Here is a 17110-nt window from a genome sequence, read left to right as displayed (position 1 = left end):
GTGTTCAGAGCTTTCTGGGGTTAGTATCCCATTATCAGTGACTGCATATTATGTCTGTTCTTTTGTGACTAGGTTATATCACTCAGGATGATATTTTCTAGATGCATCCATTTTCTTAATAATTTCGTTAGGCCATTGTTTCTGATAGCTGAGTAGTACTCCATTGTGTAAATGTACCACAATTTTTGTATCCATTCATTTACTGAAGGACATCTGGGTTCTTTCCAGCTTCTGCCTATTATAAATACAGCTGCCATGAGCATTGTGGTACATGTATTTTTGTTGTATGTTGGAGCATTTCTGGGGCATATGCCCAGAAGTGGAATAGCTGGGTCTTCAGGTAGTACTATGTCCATTTTTCTGAGGAACTGCCAGACTGATTTACAGAGTGTTTATATCAGTTTACAATCCCACCAGCAGTGGAGAAGTTTTCCTCTTTCTCCACAACCTCCCCAGCATCTATTGTCATCTGAGTTTCGGATCTTGGCCAACCTGACTGGTGTGAGGTGGAATCTCAGTGTTGTTTTGATTTGCATTTCTCTCATGGCTAAGGATGTTGAGCACTTCCTTGGATGTGTCTCAGCCATTCGATATTCCTCAATTGAGACATTTTTGTTTAAGTCTGTACCCCACTTTTTAATAGGGTTGTTTGATTCTCTGGTATCTCTCTTTTTGAGTTCTTTGTATAACTTGGATATTAGGCCTCTATCTGATGTGAGGTTGGTAAATATTTTGATGACTTTTGGTTGTTTATCTATTTTATTTGATATTAGGATGGCTACTCCAGCTTGTTTCTTGGGACTATTTGTTTGGAAAGTTTTTTCCCAAACTTTTACTCTGAGATTGTGTCTGTCTTTTTTGCTGAAATGAGTTTCCTGAATACAGCAAAATGCTGGATACTGTTTACATATCCAGTCTAATAGTCTATGTCTTTTTATTAAAAAATTGAGTGTTAAGAGATATTAAGGAATCGTGATAGATTTTTCCTGATATTTTTCTAGTTAGAGGTAGAGTTATATTTGTGTGCTTTTCTTCTTTGGTGTTTGTTGCAAGAGGAGTGGATTCTGGATTTTCCTAGGGTGAAGATTCCAGCTGTGTGGTGGAGATTTCCATTTATTATTTTGTGTAGGGCCAGATTTGTTTACAGATAATGTATAAATTTGTTATTGTCCTTGAATATCTTGACTTCTCCATCTATGATGATTGAGAGTTTTGCTGGATATATTAGCATGGGCTGGTACTTGTGTTCCCTTAGGGTCTGTATGATGTCAGTCCAGGATCTTTTAACTTTCATATTCTCTGTTGAAAAGTTTGATGTAATTTCGATTGGTCTGCCTTCATATGTTACCACTTTTTTTTTCTTTTTTTTTTTTTTTTTCTAGGTTTTCTCTCTTACAGCTTTTAGAAATCTCTGTTTTGAACATTTGCTGTTTTGACTGTTATGTAACCGGAAGAATTTCTTTTCTGACCCAGTCTTTTTTGGGTTCTGTAGGCTCCTTGTATGTTTGTGTTGATCTCTTTTATTAGGTTAGGAAATTTTTCTTCTATAATTTTTTTGAAGATATTTACTTGGCCTTTCAGTTTCGAGTCTTTGCTTTCTTCTACACCTATTATTCTAAGGTTTGGTCTATTCATTGTATCCTGGATTTCCTGGATGTTTAGGTTAGAATTTTTTTAATTTTTCCTTTTCTCTGACTATTGTGTTAATGATTTCATTGTGTTCTTCTGCTCTTGAGATTTTTTTCCTTCATCTCTTTTATTCTTTTCTGATGCTAGCATCTGTGACTCCTGATGTCTTTCTTAGGTTCTCCAGCTTCAGGGTTGTTTTCTTTTGTAATTTCTTCATTTATTTTTATTTCTGTTTTCAGTTCATTCTCTTGTTTGTTTGTGCTTTCCTTAACTCTTTAATTGGATTTTGTGTTTCCTTTTAAGGGCTTCCACTTATTTGCCTGTATTCTCCTGGCTTTCCTGTATTTCTTTAAGTGGGTCTTTTATGTGCTTCTCAAAGACTTCTATCATCATCATGAAGTACAATTTTAAGTCTAAATATATTTTTTTTCTGGTGAGTTGGTATATCCACTATTTGCAGTGGTGGGAGAACTAGATTCTGATGTTACCAGGTTGTCTTTGTTTCAGTTTCTTAAGAGTCTTGCACTTGCCTCTTGCCATTTTGTAACAGGTGATGCCATGTGATCTTATTGTCTTTGCTGGAGCTTCTGGGTTTGTGGGATCATGGTCTCCAGAGGTAGATGGTTCCCGGGTGTTTTGCTCTCTGGGTAGGCTGTGAGTTCTGATGGCAGTGCCATGTCCTGATGCCGCTGGTCTGGGTCTGGCCTTGGGCTAGAAGTGTGAACTCCCATGCAGCACTGCCACCTGAGCTGTGAAAGTTCTGGGCAGCCCCTCTCAAGGTAGACAGTGGGCAAAAAAAGTTGACTCACCCCTCTGCTAAGGATTGAGAGCCCTCTTGTAGGTCTTCTGAGCTCCCAACAACCCATGCACAGGGCTGTGTGTCTTGATAAAGTTGGGCCTGATCTGAGCTTGGGCCAGAAGTGTGCACTCCCAGGTAGCACTGCTGCCTCTGCAATGAGAGTTCTGGGTGGCCTCCTCTGGGGTAGATAATAGGAAGTATCTGAAGATATTTTTATAATGACATTGATTTATTTAATACTTATTCATTCATATGTATGTGACACACATGCTATGGAGGTCAGGGGACAACTTGTGTGAATTGGTACCCTCCTTCCATCACATGAGTTTCAGAGATTAGAGCCAAGTAGTCTTTATTATTATTATTATTATTATTATTATTATTATTATTATTATTATTATTATTGCCATCATCATTATTATTATTATTAAATTATTTTACTTATATACATTCTGAGTTTTACTCCCTTTCACTCTCAGTTCCAAGAGTTCTTCACTCCATTCCTCAAACCCTTTGCTTTTGAGCTGGTGCTCATTCCATACCCAGACCCCTACCTCACCTCTATCAGCATCACTATCCCCTGGTGTATCAATGTTCTAGGGGATTAGGAGAATTCTCCCTCACTTAGACCATGCATACAAGGCATTCTAGCAGCTGAATGAGACAGATGCATATACTTACAGCCAATCATTGAAGTGAAGTAAGGAACCTCTATGGGAGAATTAGGTTAATGATTGAAGAAGCTGAAGAGGATTACAATTTCATAGGACAAACAACAGCATCAACTAACTCTGTCTTCTCAGAACTCACAGAGGCAAGTTTGCTTAACCAGCTGAGCCATTTTAGTTGCCCAAAATATTAAAGAGGGGCTTTTCTGGTTTGCTTCAATACCTTCAGGTATACCATTTTAAAAATGATTGGGAAGAAAACAGAATATTCAGAGGGTCACTCAATTCTTTTCCTGTGGGAAGGATTGCAGAGTTGGCTATGCACTTAGAAATAGACTATGTTCATAAGAAAAATTGTTTTGTAACTTTTTGTTGAGTCTTTAAGTGGTTTGGTTATCAAAGTAACTGTTGTCTCATAAAATAAATTGGTCAATGTGTTCAAAAAAAAAAAGAAATAGAGGTCAAAATATTTGAAAACAAAAAAAAATGCAGAGAGGAGAACAGAACAATTCAGGCATGGTAAAGGAGACTGTGAATGTACTGTATTATGTAAAAGGGACGGAAAATAAGCTGGAAAGTAAAGTGATGTCCATCCCAGCTATATGTACTTTCACTGTCAGGTACCAAAATCACTTCAGTGAGGTTAGGGCCATGTAAGAGTACAAGGCATCAAAGGGAGAAGGCTTAATTTGCATACAAGTATATCAACTGCTGATTTCCTTGGGCCTACAAAGGTGCCTTCTTCTTTCCCAGGCTTTATGTAGCATATGCCTGCTAATGATGGTATTACTGACAAAAGTGAATTGACCTGGTGACTGATAGAAATGTTATATTTACAACATTTTAAAGAGGCTATTGTATTGTATGGCTTACATTCTTCTTATGTTAAGGAAATGCTAAATAACTGGGCTACACAACATAGGGTGATCCCACAAAATTGGAAGAGATTAGTGTTGGTTGTACTAAAAGCTACATTGGTAGTCATGTTGGGGGTATGAAGCAACAAAAGTAGAACAATGAGATGCTGAAAGGGGGATACATTTTACTAAAGATGGCTGCTTGGTGAAGAAACAAGAACAAATCTGATCTGATGATGGTGTTATTGAACAATGTCCTGTTTCAGCTTTAAGAGATCGACCGGGATATGATTTAGGAGCCAGGGAAAAACCTTTACTAAGATAGCACAGGGTTCTGGAGTTTCCAGAATTTCTTACAGCATGAGTAGAACATTACCAAACTCTGAAACCAGAATGTAATTGAAAGAAATCTTGGCCTTTGAGAATGCAATCACTGAATTTAAGAGAACAGTTAGACCATTGAATGGACATAGATCCCCTACACATGCATGGATAAGGGGAACAACTCCAATTGTACTGGTTCTCAGGAGTACAATGCCAATATTATATCAGGGTAAATCTTAGCAAAAATAAAATCAGGAATCAAAATGCTCAATGTTTTAATTGTGGTGATTTTGGTAAATTTCCAAAAAAAAATTTGTAGAGCTAAAAGACTGAGAGCTGAAAATAACAGGCACAATGGCTCTAGAGGACATGAAGGCCACAGAAGAAAACAAGCAAATCCTGGTTGTTATAAGCCACAAAGACTTCATGGTATTGAAGCCTCTGTGGAAAGGGCATACAAGGAGTGCTAGTCCAAGAAAGACATGAATGGTAAACTCTGGCCATTAAAAAATAAACTGAGGGGCCTATCAGCTCAAGGCCAACAGCACACAATTTTTGTAGTTTTCCTTTAGTCAGACAGGATTTGCTAAATGCAATTGCTAAAAGAAAAATATTCATATCTCCCGAAAAAATTCAGATCTTAGAATAACACTCCCATTTACTATATTTTGACTGTCAATGTAGGTGAGTACCCTGAGTGTCAAGTGCTACACCCATAAATCAGTGCCTTGCTCAGCTCTACTCTTGCAGTAGGTAATAATCTATACAGAGTCCCACAACTGGACAATCTTCAGAGTATGAGATATCTTGGACAACTAAGTCCTAAATAACATGTTATTACATTTTTCCACTCAAGACTCAGGGCTATATCTACATAAAATGTGAGATAGAAATTTTACAGTTGAGGTTGCTGAACAGTAAAACTCCAAGAAACTCTAAGAAATCAGCACTTTTCATATAAAACAGGGCTGATGCACATATGAACTAACAGAGAATCAGACAGCTTGCATAAAACCTATACAATTTAAAGTCAAACAAAATTCTAAACTGGATAAAAGTAATTGGACACAAAGTCACATTTCTAGCTCAGAGCTTTTTCTGTAATACATAGATGCTATGATAAGGAAATTCAATAGAATGTGTGAATAGTGACTCAAGCCATAGGAAACCAAGTACAGAAGTTGAGTTGGCCATTCTTGGATTCCATTTTTTGTTAGCTCTCTTAATATTTACATACATACTTTGCTATTTATAAGAGAGAAAAATAACATAGTGTTGTATTGAGCAAGAGGAAGGGAGAAGGATCTGGAAAAATTGGATGAGAAGGTAGAATATGATTAAAATATACTCGAAAATACATTTAAGGAAGGGAAAAGTAACTATGTAGATACACTATGGAAAATTTGTTTTTACGTGATTTCATAATATATTACTAATACTCCAATGCCATGTTATATCAATATTATTATACATTAGATGAGCATTTTACTTGGAGAACAATATTTTCTCTCAGTAAGTGAAGAGTCTTTACAAAGAGTTTAGAATACAGCTGTTGGGAATTATGCAAACTTTTTTTTTTTGAGACAGGGTTTTTCTGTGTTGCCCTGGCTATCCTCCACTTTATTCTGTAGAGCAGGCTACCCTTCTACTTAAAGATCCACATGCCCCTGGCTCCCAAGGACTGGGATCAAATTTATGTGTAACCAATGCCTGATAAGTATGTACTTTTGAAGGAAATACTGCATTTGTGCTTAAGGAAAAATGACTAAGCTCAGCCTGCTTTCTAAGAGGATCATAAGTGGAATAAGAATTAAGATAATGTAAATGAATTACCAGTGTATCGATCTATATTTTCAACAGAAGACATTGCTATTCTGTTTCAACTACTTCTATTATCAGTGCAAACAAGTCTTGTCAGCAAGAAAATATGTATATACATCTCATAATCCACGGGATGTCCAAAATTCTTGAAATATTTAAACAAGGCATTTTGTTTTACCAGGAAAAGAATTATTTCATTCTCTTTCTATTTAATTTGAGTGAACTGTATCATGTGCATGCATGAGTAATCTTGCACACCCTGGTGGATGAGACAATCACAAATTGTCCCATTTTGATTTCTTTTAATTGATGCTTGACACCAGAGAGAAATATACTAAGCTGCGTTGTTGCCCATTTTACTGTTTTGAAAACTGCATTCCAAACTCGCAGGGAAGAAGTTTAGTCTGACAAAGTTGGAAATGTTCAAACATTCAGCACAATAAAGCCCACATTGGAGAAATCTGACAAACCTTTTACATGTGTAGCAATGGGAGGCACTGCTGAAATTAGCCAACAGGCAGCATAGGCTACAATAAAAGCTCAGGCCTAGAAAATGTAGAAAGAAAGCTGGTAGCCACTCCTGGAAAATTATTTTTGTAATTGTGTCCTGGTAATTCAGGGGAGAACTTGATGGAAACAGTTTGTTCTTCTATTGTAGTCCTTCCATTTAGTTTTCAAATAGTGATCCTAGGTGAGCATTATATTTAAGGCTTGGAGTGAGGTAGATTCTGCCATAAAAAAAGGAGAGAGAAGTAACATAAAAGCCCTTTTCAGTAATTTCGTTCTGTGTCTCTCACTGAGATGGCAGATGATGAATGTTTGGTTTGTTTACACAGATAGTGGCCTAAAAAGCAAATGAAAGAAGGGCTGGCTAGGATGAACATAGAGGGAAAGAAACATGAGCCTTTTGGACATTTGTTTTCACATAGGCACCGATTTCTCTAAAAAGCAATGGAATAATAACAATGCCATCCCATGCACCATAGACATATTAACTTGAAAGAAAAAGAGTAAATTGCCATAAAACTTACTCGAATGGCATTATGATCATACATAAGCATAAATATTTACACAGGAACGTATGGATAACATGTGTGTGTGTGTTTGTGTGTGTAATAGACACACAGTTACTCATTCAGTATACAGTAAATATCAAGAAAAGATCACCAGATACCTTGTCCTATTGTGATGTGTGTGCTAATAAGTAAATAGGATACATAGTCCATGTGAAACTCATCTCTTTGCATCCTTTACAAATAACTTAATAATCATCTTCAAAGTGGAACCTTTTAATACCATTAGAAAGAGAAAAAACAGCATGAATGAATCAAAAGCTATATCTTCCTAGAGTGATGCAGCGATTTCCATTTACTAGAACCTTCACTTGCATCTAAGTAGAGACTAAATGTTGCCCTATACTTTGGAGGCTGAAAAAGAACCACTGTTGTTAAAACTTCAAGTCCAGCCAATAAGATAACAGAAAATGTAGTGAAGCCTGGGTTACAGAATGGGACACTGCCTCCAAAAAGTTGATTTAGTATTACTTTATGTAGATTAAATAATGAGGTGATATGTAGGTTAGTAAAATTTTAATTATTTTTTTCTCTTCAGACCTGACATTCTTTACCTATGTTGTCTTACAATTCTGTCTTTTATCCTGAATTGATTCAAGGACATGACTCCTAATTATTAGGGTAATTTTGGAATTTAGGTATTATTTGTTCTTGGGCTTAAATCACCTGGTTTTGGGTAAATTGTGGCATAAACAATTATAAAATTGAAGTAAGTATCATGTTGAAAAGTGCTTCTCTTAAACGATAGTTCGCAGTGCATTGTTTGCACCGAGTTTTCACAAATGCAGATTACTAGTTCTTGGCTCACAACTAAAACTTGAAAAACCAGGAGATACAGCATGTACTCTGTTTTGTAATTAAACCAATTAATTGACCTTAAAAGATGTAAATATTTTTATTTATTTGGAAATAACTCTGAAGAGTTGGAGATTTGGTTTGTAGCTATTTCCCAAATGACACTGAACATAAAAGTCTCCTTAAGACACCAGTCTGAATAAAGCTCCTACCCAAGCCCTACATAATACATCTGTTCACTAATGAGATGAACTTTTCCAAAACAACATGCAATAAATGTCAGATTTAGGCAATCCAGAAAACTAACATTTTTTTCTTGTGATTTAATCATGTTTAAATTCATGGGTGAAAAATGATTTGGGGTAGAAATCAACTTTTCAGTGTTTCTGTTTATTTCCCACTAGCATATATGCTTGATTTAGAATATGAATGGATTTAACTTCTATTCCCTTAAAGGCAAAACTAAGCATCCAAGGGTTGGGACTGCACAAAGCACACCTGCCTCAGAGCCAGCTTTTCTGCTTGGCTTCAGGGGAGCTCCCAACATTCACCAGTTATGCTGACCACCTGTGAAATATTTGATAAATCTGCTGATCCAGCTGTTGTCTCTCGGTGGTGTGAATTCCTGCTCTCCTAAGGGTTGACAGAGGGTGTTTGGCTTTGTCTCAGGCTAAGGTGAGCCAAGTCACAAAAGGGGTTGACTCAGGTTTGTTCAGAACCAATAAAGTGTTTGTCCCTGAAGTCTCTTCAAAGCTCTGGTTTCGGGATTATCTAATCACAACAGTGGAATAATATTTTGGTCATGTAACACCAGATCAGATTGCATGGTCACAGATCCTCATTACATGACAATTTCCAGATTATACTGCCTTATACCTACCAGATTTTGGTGTACATATCACAGAACTATAGATAAAAGGACATAATTTTTTCATTTGTCTGTGGAGTGTGATTATATGAAGGATAAGATCAGATTCACAGAAAGGTTCAGATAGCAATTATATTTGATGGTGTATTGTTTTAGACTCTTTACTTAACAAAAAGATAATTGGGTTAGTTCAAAAGAAATAGTAGATCCTGAAGGAGTTCATAAAGAGGTAATAAGATCAAAATATGTACAAAATACATAAATAATATTCTCAAAGAAATAATAAACATGAAAAGTTCAAATAGCCATTTAATATTAACATGGTTTCGAAAAGTCAAAGATATATATTTCCTCTAATTTAAAAATTTCTAATTTTGATTCACCTGTATATTAGTCCTTGAAATTTATCTATTATTTTCGAGGTTATAAAATAATTACATCATTTTCTCTTTCCTTTTCTTTCCTCCAACCTACCCTTACACTATTCCCTGCCATTTTCAAATTCATGATTTTTTTTCATTTTTCACTAAGTATTATTATATGCATATGTGTATTTGAGAATATATTCATGAATACTATTTCCATTTATATAATGATATATGTATGCAGGATTTTCAGGGCTGGCTATTGGGTACTAGATGACCAGTGGAGTTCTCTTTCTTCCTTGGGGAAGACGAAATAGGCCACTCTCAGCATTCCAAGTTAGTTAATTGATTATTTGCTTTGGGTTTTGACACCATATACTTCACCTACTAGAGATGTACAAAAAATAAAATAAAATGATTAAATTATTTTGAAAAGAAAAATCTTCTAATATATAAAATATTTATTTTAAGTTGTTCTTACTATGCTAAATTAGTAATTTCTCTTGACTTATTAAGAAACTAAGAAATATATGGATTTTTTTTATTTAGGGACACATACAAAGCAAATTTAAAATAAAATAAAGTTGGTGAGTATACACATTCTAATAATTGTTCTTTTATTAACTATGATGTAAATATATATGACTTTTAAAAGTACTTGCAAATATGTGTCTACCATATACCAGACATGTTATCCAGTGTTGACATTTGCAGTTGATTACTAAAGGGAAATTGAAAAGCTTAAAGTAAAAATGTTTGGAATTTTTATGCTTTTGGAAGAAGAAATTTTAAGTTGCTTAACATGGCATATGAGGAGATTTACAACTGGAGCACATGTCCTGAATCACAGGAAAGAATTGATTTAAGTTCACTGTTCTGTTATTTCTACTTGGAAGTCATCCCTTCAAGGTTTGCATGAGTTCTCATCATAAGGCAGGGAAGAAAAAAGGCTTCTTCAGTTCTAAGAAACAGATGTTAACTCAGATTTATGTTCTAGAAAAGAAATACTATCTTGGCCAGATCTGATTATAAACTTTGATATCACAAATATAGTAACTATGATAATGTTTATTATTATTTGTTCATATTCCTTCAAAGTCATGTATACAAACGCAGGATTCTTCTGCAATCAGGCTCTTCCCAAATGTCTTGTTATTCCACCCAATACATAGTGGGTACATACATACATGAGAACACAATAAAGGCTTGCAAGGAAAAAGACTTCACTTAAACACAAATGCCAAAAATCAAATGTCATTTTGTAACTAATGTTACAGATTCTGCAACAGATATTCAGGTACCCAGGGTGTGAGGATAGGAGAATCAAAGATGGGTTCCAATAGGTTCATGAGATCATCAAAGAAAAAGAAGTACAATGAAAGTGACCCTTGAAGATGAGGCCATCATGGTGACCCGGCAAGCTTGCAGCTAGTAAATACCAGGGGGATTTCAAGGAATAGTGCTAGTCTCCATGTGGCTTTGTTCCTATTATGATTGTTGAACTGACAGTCATCAAGAAAGATAGCAGAATCAGGAGAAAGTTCCAAATCTGTTGTTAGAAATACCTCAGAGAAAACTGTGGGCACTAATCCTGGAAAATGATGGATGCCACCAGCTGGGCTGGTAGATGTCTTAATATTATTGATTCAAAACAATGGAGACTTTGTTGGGAACCAGCATCCCAGCAGGCTTTCCCTCCACCAGATGGTGTGTTTATTTAAGAATCCCAAGAGTTCCTGAGATACCAGTGGCTTTTTCCTGACCCCACTATTGTGCTAGATACCAAGGTTGTAAACAAGTAGTCTTTTGATAGTCTACAGTAGATTCCTCACCCACCCTGAATTTGTGACTTAATTGTAATGACCTGAGGAAATTCATCTATATGTCTTTTCTGTTTTAATGGACACCTACTGTACAGTGGTTTCTTATTCACTGACATAAAGGAAATCATGCATTACAAATGTATGTATTCTTCATTTCAAACAAGCATTTGTTGAGAATTTATTTTAACTTGCACCATAATTTTATATCTTAAATGCATGTAATTATATTAGTAGTGACTCACATTTTACTAGTGGGATAGAGAAATGTTAGCTAGGTAGTTATTATAACAGAATATCTTCACAAGTGACCTACTATGTAACATTTTGATAGAATAGACAACCAGAATAACAGGAGAATAAACAAATGTGAAAAAGTTTATTGAACTTGGACTCTAATTAGGTAACCTTGAACTCTGCAAAGACTTGGGAGAATGAGTGCTAGGTAGAGAGATATTCAAGCACATAGTTATAGACTCAGGGAAAAGTTCTGCTTGGTTTCAGAACATGAAAGTAACCACTGAAGTTCCTGGAATGGTCTACAATGGACAATGCCACATAATAGCTTTCCAATTGACAATTAGAATTTATTATTTGTATGTTTGTTAATGTGTTTGGTAACAATGAAACAAAAAAATGAAAACTGAATGTCATTAAAAGGTAACAAAAATATTTCTTTGAGAATCAAGTTTTTTGTTATTTTTGCATAACAAATTAAAGTGGGTGTAGGGGTTCAGTTGCTTGATTAAAGGGAGCAAGATGCTTTTAAGTTTCAAGAAATGTGAAGGTAAAATCAGGAAACATGTGGTTGCTAAGATATCTGGTTGTAGTGGGAGGTACATCCCAGAAGTGCTTGGAAAAAAAAAAAAAAAACAAACCTTGGGTTTAGTTAATAATAAAACTACTCACAAATATTGGCTTGTGATGGACCAGGCCGTGGGCTTGACCACTTACTTTGATTGATTGCAAACCCACTGGTTTCCTGAGTACACTCATTTTCTTGTTCTATGTGTATTTTATAGCTCTTTAAGACTACACCTTGAGCACATCCTTCCCCTTCTCAGAACTGTTTCTTAGATTAGTGAGAAAATAGAAGAAACAAAGTTTCTTTTTTCCTTTTCCATCAGCTATGCAAAGGTGCTTTGGCAATCCTGTTCACCTCTTCACCACAGGCTCACTTCCTCCCTACTTTGTGCTTTCACTGCCAGTTGGGACTTCTTTTTTAGTTAGTTTATTGTATTGTTTTCAATTTACAACGCCTTTCTCCAGTAGTTATATAGGGTTTCAATTCAGTATCTCCTACTGTTTCTATCCCTTACCATCACTCTTATAATAAGTCTATTAAAAATATGTCTTCAAGTAAACAAAGAGACAACCTTAGCACAAAATTACAAGTACATTTCTCTTTGTAGACTTTATGTCTGCCCTCTCTTCTAGAAAAAAAGAAATAAGGAAAATTTCTCCAATCTCTAAAATATCACTTCCTGTTCAAACTATACCCATCAACCTCTTAGCACTACTTGGAAATCACAAAATAACATTAACAATTTCTTGGTCATGTAAACAATAACATTGATCAATGCCTTTACTAACCTGATATGTAACATTTAATAGCCAGTAGCAACTTTTGCTTCCAAGTCTGTTGTTCACTTAAGATTCAGAATGGCTTTTTGTGTTTTCCCTTCAAGCATCATTAGTTACTGCTCTTAACTTTGAAGTCTCATCATTTCCCAGATTCTCGAGCTGCTCTAAGGCTTGTTTCTAGATCCCCTCATTTCTCAATGTGTATATATTCCCTATTTCCTCTAACATACTTGGATTGTTGTTTTAATCTAATGGATTTTAAACGTACCAATGAAGCCCCTATCATATCTTAAAATCTTTAAAATGTACTGTCAAACATTTTAGGGTCATCCTCACTACTTTAGCTATAGTTTGGGAAACACAGAATATTTCTGCCATAAAATTGACTTCAAACCTAATACTTTCACAAAATTGACGTCCATAAGAAGTTTTCTCATGTATGTTGACACTTTTTTACTCCTTTCAATCATGTCATCTTCATCAACAGAGCATTTTCTCTCACCATTGTGTAGTTAAACTTCTCAGAACATTTGGGACAAACATAAAGAGTGTTGTCTTTTGGTTAATAGAAATTTTCACAGGATATTTAAAAATATTTGTCCTCAGATTGAAGATATTAAAGAGTTTGAAATTGTCTCAAAAGTTACATATCTACTACAGGACAGAAGCAAGTCCATAACTAGGTTATATTCAAGAGAAATGAAAAAAATATGTATTGTATTTCAAATATATGTACTCATGTTCACATAAAAGTTACCTATCGCAGAGACAAAATGGAAATATCCCTAGTGTTTGCAGGTTTAAGACTAAGAAAGTATATGTCCATAAAATAGACTAATATTCCACAAGAAAATGAATGATGAGTGTGAAACTATAGTGAACCTTACAATAAATCACAAAAGCCTAGCACATTACACCCAAACACTCTACATATCATATCACATGCCTCAATATATACAAAATATTTAGATATCAATACCAGGCAGAAAATGGTAGGTTAGTGATTTGCCTACTGTCATGTGAGAGTCTTGGGGAAAAATTGGTGATGAAAACTCTTGACATTTTGAGCTATTCTACTTACTGTTTAACAGCCCCTATCAACAATACAAACCATAGTGTGTTTCAAAGTGCAGAAGTATTTGATACAAAAGTAAAAAATATCAACTTATATTTATAAGATGGGTTATATTCCAAATGTAGGTTTGGAAGATATTTTGAGGTTGTCACCTTCAGAAACTTGTAATGTTACTATGAAAATAACAAATTTCTTGTCTATATTTGCAGTTCACCTACAAAGGAAATTTCATTATATAGGTACAAATAAACAGTATGTGATAGAATTATTTCATATGTGAAATATGTCACATCTTAAGCATATTCTCGTAGGATTAACCAAAATGTTCTAAATTTTGGTGTGTAAGTATTAGAGAATCCTGACTTTTACAAAATGGGAAATCTTTATTCCATAAATGAATTAGTTTTACATTATATAAATTAAATATTAACAGTGTTTTTAGGATATTTTCTTTTGATTTATTGTGAATATAATTCACTCTAGTAAAATCTTTATAAAATTCTTCATAATTATCAAAAGTTGAATTTTTAGCAATTTAATTATTTTTACTTTAATATTGATAAGAAATTCCTAATTTGTAATATTTTCATCCTAATAGCCTGTTTGGACCATTAAATGGGGACCCTTAAAACTATGTCATATTTATCTTTCTTGGATTTAGAAACTAATCAGGAGATATTAGGAAGCAATCTTAGATCCCTTATTCCTCCATGAGATCATGACGTTAACCTTATACTTTTCCACTCTATTTCTATAAGTATCAATGGCCTCACATACACATGTGTCACTGTGTCACTTTAATGGCATTTTTTTTCTCAGGAAGTATATTGTTACTTTTAGGTTCTCTGAAAGATAGTTTTCTGTATCAACCTATTACTTTATTCAATCTACTGCTCATATATGTCTTCTTTATTAATAACTCTATTCAAAACTAACATTCATCTCTGCAATGTCCTCATCTCTCTACCACTTCTTTTCATTCATCTGAATATATAGAATGGATATTTAGTTATAAAAATTAATTATGCCTAACCAGTATTCTTTAGGAAGTGACAGATGGAAATGTATACAGAACCCTTCAAGATATGAAACTAATATGACTTATTTTTAATATACTCTAAGTTGTTAATTAGAAGTGGATATAGAGATATGGGTATGCTCTATGTTACAACTTACTTGAAAATACCTGCTTTATTGCTCATTTCTCACTGTAATCTCATTTCTCTATACACCTAAGGATTTTCAGAATATCCTCCCTACCATGGATGTACTATGTGAACACGTATTTTTCTTTTTTATAACTACCAGATTTGATATTATGTTGCTTATGTTTTAATTGCCTGGTTGTTTTCTCTTTCATCCATAATAACCTGAATGTGGGGGAGATAAGGATCTTCTTGGCTTTCTGCGTTCACAGGAAATATGAGAATGTTGTGAATACTGTTGACATCCAACTAATATTCATTAAAAATTATACTGAAATATCTTTATTATTGTACTTGTGCAAACAGGTGGTATTGTGTTATTCCTATATCACAAATAATGAAACCAAGATTTCAAAGTTAACTGAATTGCCCAAGTTGAGAATAAAAAATTCTGTAAGTTCTAAACTGAGTATCTCATATGAAATGTTTTTACAAAATTCAAATCTCAGACATTTGATGTAAGACACACTGCCAAATTATTGCAAGCAGCAGGGACTCCCACAGTAAGAATCTGTGTCTCTCTGACTAAGACAGGAGTTATGGAAGGTAAATCTTCAAAGATGATACTAGTTGAGAGTTGAAAAATCAAAACAAGCTGGTGGATACTCTTTTGAATATCAGAGTTTCTCCTTTCTGAGTTTTGTTCCTGTATTTGGCTTAATGACTTTTCACTCAAATAGGCAACTGCTTAGTTCACTTGTGTCAGAAGTAAATGTCACAACTCTTTTGCTTCTTAGGTTTTTAGCTAAAAATCAAATTCAGCTCCCCGCCTGCTGTTTCAGACTATCTTCTTGTTCTAATAATTCAGCTTTAGGCTTCCAAACAAATCCACACTTTCCTTGAACCCTGTGTTGTTGTCCTCAATTCCAGACAAACAGCCTGGATTCCTGATCTTTCCAAAACTTTTATCATGAAGGGGTGTTGAATTTTTTCAAATGCTTTCTCAGCATCTAATGAGATGATCATGTTTTTTTTTTTTTTTTTTTTTTTTATTTGTGTTTGTTCATATTGTAGAATACATTGATGGATTTCCATATACTGAAACATCCCTATCCCTGAGATGAAACCTACCTGATCATGGTGTTCTTGGATTTATGGTTTTAATGTGTTCTTGGATTTGGTTTTCAATAATGTTATTCAGTATTTTTCATTGTTGTTTATTAGGGAAATTGGTCTGAAGTTCTCTTTTTTTGTAGGGTCTTTGTGTGGCTTAGGTATGAGCATAATTGTGGCTTTGAAGAACAAACTGGGAAGTGTTCCTTCTGTTTCTATTTTGTGGAATAATGTGCAAGTATTGGTATTGGGTTTTCTTTCAAAGTTTGATAGAATTCTAGACTAAACCCATCAGGTCCTGAGCTTTTTTTCTTGTGAGGCTTTTGATTGCTGCTTCTATTTCTTTAGGTGTTATGGGACTGTTGAGATGTTTTTTCTTACCTTTATTTCACTTTGGTACCTGCTATCTGTCTACAAAATCATATAGTATAGGCCTTTGTAGTAGGATCTGCTGATTTTTTGAATTTTCTTATTTCTGTTGGGATGTCTCAACTTTTATTTCTAATTTTGTTAATTTGGATACTCTCTCCATGCTTTCTTATTAGTCTATCTAAGGGTTTATCTATCTTGTTGATTATCTCAAAGAATCAGCTCCTGGTTTTGCTATTTTTTTTTTGTATAGTTCTTTTTGGTTCTACTTGGTTGATTTCTGCTCTGAGTTTGATTATTTCCTGCCTTCTACTCCTCTTGGGTGTATCTGCTTCTTTTTGTTCTAGAGCTTTCAGCTGTGCTGTCAAGCTGCTAATTTATCCTTTTCCCAGTTTCGTTATGGAGGCACTCCAAGCTATGAGTTCTACTCTTAGTACTGCTTTCATTACATCTCATAGGTTTGGGTACGTTTTGCTTCCATTGTATTAATTCTAAATAGAAATCTTAACTTTTTCTTTATTTTTTCCTTGACCATGTTATCGTTGAGTAGAGCTTTGTTCAGCTTCCAAAGGTATGCAGGTTTTTTGCTGTTTTAGTTTTTAATTAAAGACCAGCCTTAGTCCATGTTGTTCTGATCCGGAGTATGGGAGTATTTCAATCATCTTCCTCTGTTGAGTCCTATATAGTGACTCACTATATGGTCAATTTTGGAGAGGGTACCATAAGGTGCTGACCAGGCTTTTTTAAAGAAAGAAGTCTTACTTTACATATATCCAGTTATCTGTTGTATACAAAACATTAGATA

The sequence above is a fragment of the Micromys minutus genome, assembly GCF_963924665.1.
Source record: "Micromys minutus genome assembly, chromosome: 7".
In the NCBI taxonomy this organism is placed as follows: domain Eukaryota; kingdom Metazoa; phylum Chordata; class Mammalia; order Rodentia; family Muridae; genus Micromys; species Micromys minutus.
Note: the sequence above shows the minus strand (reverse complement) of the source record.